This window comes from Halichoerus grypus, chromosome 6, assembly GCF_964656455.1.
Source record: "Halichoerus grypus chromosome 6, mHalGry1.hap1.1, whole genome shotgun sequence".
Classification (NCBI taxonomy): Eukaryota; Metazoa; Chordata; class Mammalia; order Carnivora; family Phocidae; genus Halichoerus; species Halichoerus grypus.
Window position 1 is genome coordinate 175,104,048 of NC_135717.1, and position 8,991 is coordinate 175,113,038.

Here is an 8,991-nt window from a genome sequence, read left to right on the forward strand (position 1 = left end):
TTCCTGCCCTCCCTGCCCTGGTAACTAACGCTCAGCGGGGGAAGCTTGCCCCTGGGCAGAGTATGGCGGTGGTGGGCAGGGAGGGCAGGACGGTTGGGAGGAGTGCAAGCCTGAGAGGTCCCTAGCATAGGGTGGGGGGATGGGCCTGATGTGTTCCCAGGAGAACAAGAGGTAACTGGCTGGAAAGGAGATTTTCTTTTGGAGGGCTCCTAAGAGATAAGGCGGTGAGTAAAGGTTTGGTCAAGATTATGGAAGGCCTTTGAGTATCCAGCCGAGGAATTTGGACTTTATCCCTCTTGCCCACTTCTCTCTGACACACCGGCAGTCCTCCTGCCCTTCGCTCCCACCCACAGCAGCCTTGTGTACTTTTCTCTCTGCCGGATTCTCGCTCCCTCATTTCCTTCGGGTTTTTGCTCATCTTATCAGAGGCCTTCCTACCCCTCCTCCCTTAAAATTGTAACCCCCCCCGCCACATTCCCTCCCCTCTCGTATTCCTTTGGCACTCACTTGCCTTTCCTCTGGCACGTTTCCTGCCATCTGTCATTCTGTGTGTTTACAGGATATGTTTTGTATTTGTCTGCTTCCTACCCCCACTCCCATTCCTAGATTGTAAGTGCAGGGAGGGCGGGCAGGGACCCTGGGTCCCAGGATGGAGGCGTGGGGAGGGCGGGCAGGGTGGGCAGGGACCAGATGTCTCTTAGCTGTTCCAGTGCCTAGAACAGCACCAATTGTAAGTAGGCTGTCTGTGCAGACTGATCAAATGGGGAAGTATTTGCAAGGAGCCTCGCAGGGTGTGAGATGGCCACTGTGTTGGGTCGTTCACCACTTTGTCCTCCTGCAGTGTTTTCCAGGCTCCCTTTGCTGCTTTTCTCAGGCCGCTCTGTGTCACTGGAGACAACAGTAATACCTGTGTAATGAGTTCCGCTCCGGAATGGGGCCGACCCGGCTTCCCTGGGCCTTTCCAGCGGCCTTTCCACTTATCTTTCATCCCGGGCACTTGGAACCTTGTCCTCCAGACCTCAGTTGACTCAGAGCTCTCTCCCCTTGTGCGGGACTGAAGTATGTGACCCTAACTTCAGAAGCTTGCTGTGTTTCTAGATCCGAGTTGTCTGCGGTGAGTCATCTTTCCCTTTCCCCTTCTGCGTGAGTGGGGGCTGAGTCGGCACCCCCACCCTGTCCTCGCCAGCACCTTTGGCCGATGCTGCTAGATTCCCGATCATCCCCTGGGCGCCCATCAGACAAGGTCAGGGTGTGTGCTGGGAGTTGGCGGAAGGGCTTCTCCCATCAGCAGGGCTCACAGCCGCTCTCCCCTCCTCCGTGCGTCCTTCACCTTCGGGCTTGAACTCCCAGGAGGCCTCAGCTCTGCATTGGCTACCCCGGTTTGTTGTGCCTGTCCGTCCAGACTTCACTGTCTGACTCACTGTTTGTTATCCTTTGTCTTCCACCAGTGGCGGTTCTGTTGACTTTTCCCCCCTCGGCTTTTGTGGCCAGATTCAAGCTAAGATAGGGTTTTCTCTTTTTTGGTATCAAACCCTTGTATGCTTTAGTGAAGAGGCGCTAAATAGGCTCTTAAGTAACCGAGGAGTTTATCCAAAACTGTGAAAATGCGACTCCCTGGATGGAACAAACAAGGAAATTCCAGAACCACACATGTATGTAGTAAGCCAGGTAGTTAGTGAAACTCACAGATACTTCTGCTGCTCACACATTCTGTCTCAAAGTCCAACAACTAGAATGTCAGCCCCTTCTTCTGGTGTATCAGCAACTGTAGAAATGCTTGTCCATATTAAACTTTATCGGGCTTTGATTGCGAAGAGCCTCACATCCTTAGTTTCTGCTGTTCAATTATCAGTCAGTTAATTCTCAACGGCCATTGTTTCCAGTAATCCTGTTTTTTACAGTGTAAATGATCATATGATAAATTTTCTATTTTGTAATTGATAAAAACCCTCTCAGGAATTTTGAAGAGTCATGCTGATAGGGAAGCAAAGAGTAGAGAGACTGGGGGGTGGGGGAGGGGGTGGTTCAGAGGAGATCACCTCCCAACCCTGGGTCGGTCCTGGAACGCTGCAGCAGTGAAAGAAATATTTGCCTTTAGTGCAGGAATGATAAAAAGAAGCAGGTTGCAGCTGACCGGCAGAGGAATATGTAGAGGAGTGAGACGGGTCTAGGAGCCAACGGGAGGGAACCAGAGAGCTGGAGGAGCACAGCAGGCTTTCAGAAAAGCCACCTTTTTTTTTTTTTTTTTTAAGATTTTATTTATTTATTTGTCAGAGAGAGCGAGCGAGCACAAGCAGGGGGAGGAGAGGCAGAGGGAGAAGCAGGCTCCCCACTGAGCAGGGAGCCTGATGAGGGACTTGATCCCAGGACCCCCAGGATCATGACCTGAGCCGAAGGCAGACGCTTAACCGACTGAGCCCCCAGGTGTTCCAGGAAAGCCACACTTTGTCAGTAGTTACGGAGAGAGGGTAGTTCAGCTGTGCGGGAGTTTATCTTCGAGGGTTTCGAGCACATTTTAACTCCTGTAAACCCAGTTTCTAAAATTGCACGAAGTTGCTCTAGAGGCTGCTACCAGGGTTCATGGTCTGAGGCTGCTCTTCTGTCCCCTACCCCCACGTGCTCCCCAGCGCTGCCAGGTTCGCCCCTCTTGGGTTACTCATATCTTCAGTGCAGATGTTTTAAAACCCTTGTGTCATAAATCACTCCTCCAACATAAATTATTTCCTAGCAAATTCCTTAATCTTGCTGTTCAAAATATTGGTTCTTCTCATCAAGGCGGGACTAGAAGGGAAGTGTCCTGCCTGAAAACGGCCCTTGTTGACACCATGTGCTTGGGGCAGGAAGACTTAATTTCATGCAGGTGGCATTTCTCCTGACGTTAACTTCTAAATTTAATATGATCTCAGTAGTACTCTTGGGTTTTTTCCTAGAGCTGGGTAAGTTGATTATAAGGTTTGTATAGATGAATAAATGAACAATAATAGCCAGGAAAGTCCCTGAAAAAGAAGAACGACAGATAATTCTACCAGATGTTAAAACGTAAAGCTTCCACAACTAAAACGATACGGTCTTAGCTCATGAAGAAACAGGCTAATGGGACAGAATAGAAAAATCCAGAAATAGATACAAGTGTTTTGGGGAATTGCATGTATGATAAAGATGATGTCTCAGGTCACTGGAGGAAGAGAAGGACGGTTTTATAAATGGTGTTAAGGAGAACTGGATATCCAGTATCTTTTTGATAAAATTGGATCCATCCTGTAGACCACGCACTGGTTTGGCAGAGTGGCAAATGCCAGAAATCTGCATGTTAAAACACCTGAACCTGCAAGTGTTCGAAGAAAACATGACTGAATTCCTTCGTACCCTAAGAGCTGGGAAGACTTTCTCATATCGCTCAGTCTGAAAGCAGTAGCGAAAATCTTGGTAAATTTAAGTGTACTTAAAACAGAAAGAAAGCAAAAAACCCTCTAGAAGGCACAAAGGAAATAGGTGGAGTGAAACAATAAATAACAAAATGGGAAATATTTGCGACTTAATCACAAACAGAGAGCTGACATCCGTAAGACATCGTTTCTTAAAATGAGGAAGAGAAAGACCAGTGGCCCTATAGAAGAATGGATAGAAGATGTGAATGGAAAATTTACATGAAAATAAACGCGGAGGGCCCTCAAATCCATGAAACAGTAGTGCTCTACCCTGCCCATGAAGAGACAAGTTCACGTGAAACCACACGCTGAGATGCTGGGTCTCACCTGTGGCCTCAGCCGCAGTCCCCGGGGCTAGGCTAGTGTCTGTCCCAGAGACAAGCTCAGGACCCTTAACTGTACGTTATTTATAATTCTAAGAAGTTGGAAACAACCCAGATGTCCCTCAGTAAGGAGTCTTGTATCCATACAGTGAGATACAACACACTACAAAAATAAATGAAGCCCCCCTCGCTGTGTTCTGTGGAGCGATCTGTTGTTGTATGAGGATAGCAGTCGCCAAAGACCGTCAGACTCTGCTGTCTTCCGTGAACATGGGAGAAACTGAGTGCCTCTGTATACACACACGCTCGCGCACACTTTCCTTCCCGTATGTGTTCAGGGAGAAACCGGGAAAATAAAGATTAACTTTTTTAAAACTTTAAGAGGACGGGGTAGTATAGAGAGAGATGGAAATGAGAATTCTCTGCATGTCCCTGTTTTACAGTATTTCCTTCAACTTCCTGTGTGTTTTACTTAATTTAACAAATGTTAACAAATACAAAGGCATTCCTTCAAACGAAAGTGAGAAGGGGGGGTGGGAGGGGAAGAAGGAATCTAACTCTGACACCAAAAGAGTTATTTGAAGTGACTTTAAAGCATTTGAACCATATGACACTAGTGGGATACATCCTGGGGGCAGGAGCGCCGCAGAGAGATGGTGGAGCGCGTTCTGTTGTCAGGAGCAGTGTCGGTATCGTTATTCTGAAATACGTACTTAGACACACACATGTTTACATGTAGGATAAAGAAAACAAGCAGTCGTGTTTGTGCTGTTAGGAAGCAAGATTTGCAGCATAAAACAGATACAAATATAGAAGCAAAGACATTTAGAACCCCTTGGTTTGAAGTTTGAGTCGGGACAAGCAGTATCCATTCATGGTTGGTAATTTTCCTTCCAGAAAATGTATATTTCCTAGCTTTCTTCACTGAAAAAGACTAAAAACAATGAGCCCCTGTAGCGTCCACTTTGTGTTTTCTGAATCCCCTTTCTCTAAAAGGAACCAAGGCGTCTTGGAGGAATGGCAGGCTCTAGGTGGGGCAGACAACTGGGAAGATGTCCCTTGGAAGGGGTCAGACTTCCTGGGGTGGTGTCACAGGAACACAAACACCTACTTGAAGGGTTGTCCGCTGGCCAGAGGATGAAAAGGAAAATCGAGTAGTGGATTGAAACATATCAAATACATAAAAAGCGATATGCTCATAATGCATGATGTAAGGTGTAATGCTAAAGATGCAAGAATTCTCATCCATCACTTTTGAAGATGACTAAGGCGCCAATTCATTATTCTGGAAGTTTGAACTGTACTTCAGGGCAATCAAAGAATTGATGAGAGACACTTCTTCGTAGAAGAATTCCAGCTAATAAGTGAAGAAGGAACCGTGTTATAAGAAAATCACTGTTTTACTTTTGCAGTCCTTAAAGAACGATAGGATTTAGGTATCCATCATCAGCACCTGCTGAGAGCCATTAGGGTAGACCACTGGGGTGGAACTGTGTCATGGCTCCGTCGGGCCCCAGCACCAGGACCCACTGATAGAAATCACTGACGGGCGTTGGGGGGACCAGACGTCATGCTTCCTGATGTTACGCAGAAGGAGGTACGGCGGGCCCTGTGGACTTCCTTGCTGAAATATTTGGGATCAAATCAAACCTCTCGATCTAACTGCCAGCTTAGAGAAAATGTAGGTGGTAGAGAAGCAAGGTAAACACAACATCTGAATGCAGAAGAAATTTACAAGATAAACAGCTGGTGGCTTCAGTCAGGGGCAACCTGAAAACGGGAGAATTTGAAAGACGCATAGGAAGCCTGTTGACCGACAGTGGTGTGTGGACTCTGCTTGAGGGCAGCTTTGAACACACTGTTGCAGAAGGACACTTTGGAGGTGTCCGTGGATATTTGAATGTGGACTAGCTGTTAAGAGAATAGTGAGGAATCATAGTTAATCTTTTTTTAAAAAAGATTTTATCTATTTGTCAGAGCGCGCGAGAGTAAGAGAGAGCAAGTGAATACAAGCAGGGGGATTGGCAGGCAGAGGGAGAAGCAGGCTCCTCACTGAGCAGGGAGCCTGATGCGGGACTCGATCCCAGGACCCCGGGATCATGACCTGAGCCGAAGGTAGACGCCCAACCAACGGAGCCACCCAGGCGCCCCTGGAATCATAGTTAATCTTACAAAGCAAAGTCATGCCGTATGTTAAGGTGGTATCTGTTAGATATACTGACGTATTAGCCAGTGAAATGGTTTGATGTCTGAGGCTTACTTTAAATAGAATTAACGCGTGGGAAGAGGGTAGTTGAAAGAGGATTGCTAATGTGTTGGTAATTTCGGAAGCTGGGCGTTGGGTATAGGGGTATTTATTACACTTCTCTCTCTAGTTTGTGGTGTGTTTGGAAATTTCTATTTCAAAAAACGGTTAAGAAATGTTAAAGTTATTCTTTGTTGACCTTAGATTGAAAGCTCTTGGTGGGTAAAGGGATTCACCGTGGAATCTGAAAACTTGATCAAGAGAGTCGCATGTGTCGTGCAGATGGATGCCCCCTCCCAAATATATGTTTTAATTGTTAGATTCATAGACAACAAATATTTCCACACTCTCTGGTTGGTGCAGGGCATAATTAATAGGTTGGTAGGGGAATTAAGGATGAAATGGTCACAGTCTTGCCGCTTGATTAGGACAGAAGGCCACAAACACCCCAGTGGGGGAAAGAAGAGATCGCCTGGACTGGGCATAGGTACAGAGGAAGAAAAGAGTGAATCCCAGTTTGGCCGAAGCCAAAGCCGAAGTCTTGAATAGACTTGGTCAAGGAAAGTGGACCAAGGGCCATCCACAGGCCCACGGAGCTAGTTTGGAGTACCTGCTGGCCAGGAGCCATGTCGCCCGTATTTTGTCTCCCTGAGTGGCCTGGTACAGCGCCTGCTAGGTACTCACAAAATGTTTGCTGAATGATGACTCTCTGCACAGTAAGGGAGCCTGATCTGAGTAGAAACTTGTAAGAGTGTCAGGAAGTTTAAAAAATACAATTTTCTGATGGAACACAGGTTTAGGTATGTTGGTTGAATAAAAAGTAAACTTTGCCACAAGTGTTTTGCCACTCTATAAATAGATTTCTAATAAGGAGACCAGATGCAGTTTCTTGGAGAGGCTGTGTCCCAGATGGTAAGGCTAAGAGCCCCCGAGGCGGAGTTTAGTGTTTGTGGTCTAATAATGCTACAGCTTCCTGAGAGCTTGCTGTGTGCTGGGCCCTGAGCTTTATGCTGGTCTGTGCCTACAGGACATGTTACCCAGGCCAAATGAGGAACCAAAGTCACAGGAGGAATTTGCCCAAACCAGTTACAGCAAAGTAGGATGGAAACGTAGATCTGTTTGAATTCCATTTTAAGCAGAATTTTTTTAAATGAGATAGGATAAGATGGAATAGAAAATGCTTCATTTTTCACACGAGTTATTTAGCAAGAACGACACATGTTGTGATAACTACTGGGGCCAGGTGGGACAGATGACATGAGAAAGATAGGGGACGGTATGTGGTGAATACACGAGTGACTGGATGTCCCCACACCTGTATGTTTCTGTAAGAGTTTGAGCTTGTGTGTGTGTATTAAGTTGGATATAAAATGTATTTCTGACTGTGGGGCATGCTCAAAAAATATATAATTACCATTGCTGAGGGCTGTGTGAATGAGCTGGAGGGTAGCCGGATGGGCCTGTGAAGTGCCCTTGAAGGGACCAGGTAGAGGGTTCCCCACAGAGCAGGTGTCTGAGCGTGGGAGAGAGGCACCTGATGAAGCATGGCCCGTTGTGGGAGATGTGGGTGCATCAGCGCTCACTGCTGCCAGCTCCAGCCCAGGATCAGAGAGGGCTCCTTGACATGAGGAGAGCTGAGGGCCAGGATCCAGCAGCCTCACACTTTCTAGCCCTTGCCTTGACTCATTAGCCATTGAGCTGTCTGCTTTGATCACATGGCCTGGGAATGACCCCGGCTTCCCTCACTGCTCCCTGTGTGGCCTTTTAGAAACTGTTCGCTTGGAAAAAGAAGACAGCAACCTTCCCATACAGAAGAGCTTCCAGCCAGCCTGGGAAAGCGCTAGGTCAGCTGTTTGGGCTTCCCAGGGCTGCGTCTTCCCATTCAGTTGTTGGCGCAGAGTCTGACCACCTTTGGGGGACCACAGTCTCTTAGGCCCTGTTCTCCCCAGGGCACTCTTGCTGCATCCCATCAGGAATGGGATTCTGCTGGGATTCTGGATCCCCGAAGGGCTCCGTGGGCCGTTCCAGCCACTCTGGCAGCTCTCCCAACAAGGGCATCCCAGGCAGATGCACCACAGACATCTCTGTCTTTTCCAGAGTCTTCCCTGGGGCGTCTTTCTTTTTCCCTCTCTTTTTTCACACCAGAATTAAAGAAGTTTCTAGAGCACATAGGTATGCTGGATGGTCAGCCTTTTCTGCGTGATTGACATGAGGGCCCTTAGCAGGAGAGCACAGAGGCTCTGCTGGAGGGAGAGCACTCACTCAGGGAAGATTCCAGAAGACCTGGTGGTGACTTCCTCCTGCAGATAGACTTCTCCCGTCTGACCACCCCAGAGTATGCGGCACACCTCCTGGGAACCAGCAGACTGAGGAAAGTGCAGAAGCCACCTTCCTCCATCTCTTAGAGCTCAGTATCTTTTGAGCTTCTTTCTTCTGTTTTTAATCATCATACAGTAAAATTGACTTTTTGGGGGAATATACAGCTTTTTGAATTTCTTGCATATGTATGTAGATTCATGTAATCACCACCGCCACAATCAGGATACAGAACAGGTCCATCATCCCAGAAATCCCCGTGTCACGTCCTTCCCCAACCATAACCCCCGCAACCAGGGTTCTCTTTTCTGCCACTAGTTTTTTGTTTGTTTGTTTTTGTTTTTTGAAGATTTTATTTATTTATTTGAGAGAGAGAGAGAGAGATCAGGAGCAGAGGGGAGGGGTAGCAGGAGAAACAGACTCCCCGCTGAGCTGGAATCATGACCTGAGCCGAAGGCAGACGCCCAACCAACTGAGCCACCCAGGCGCCCTCTGCCACTAGTTTTATCTCTTTGAAGGTTTCATATAAAGGGAATCATAGGATGTATATAACATTTTGGGACTGACTTCTCTCACTCATCATAGTGTCTTGGAGTGTCATCCAAGTGATCAAAAGTGAATTCCTTGGTACTGCCAAGTAGTATGACATCATGTGGGTGCACCTCCATTCCCTCATCTG

General features: G+C 47.3%; 1 protein-coding gene across 1 annotated transcript in view; it reads left to right on the forward strand.

Moving 5' to 3' along the window:
- ATXN10 (ataxin 10) overlaps positions 1-8,991 on the forward strand; it is a 159,801-nt gene that overhangs the window by 92,713 nt on the left and 58,097 nt on the right. The window lies entirely within an intron of this gene.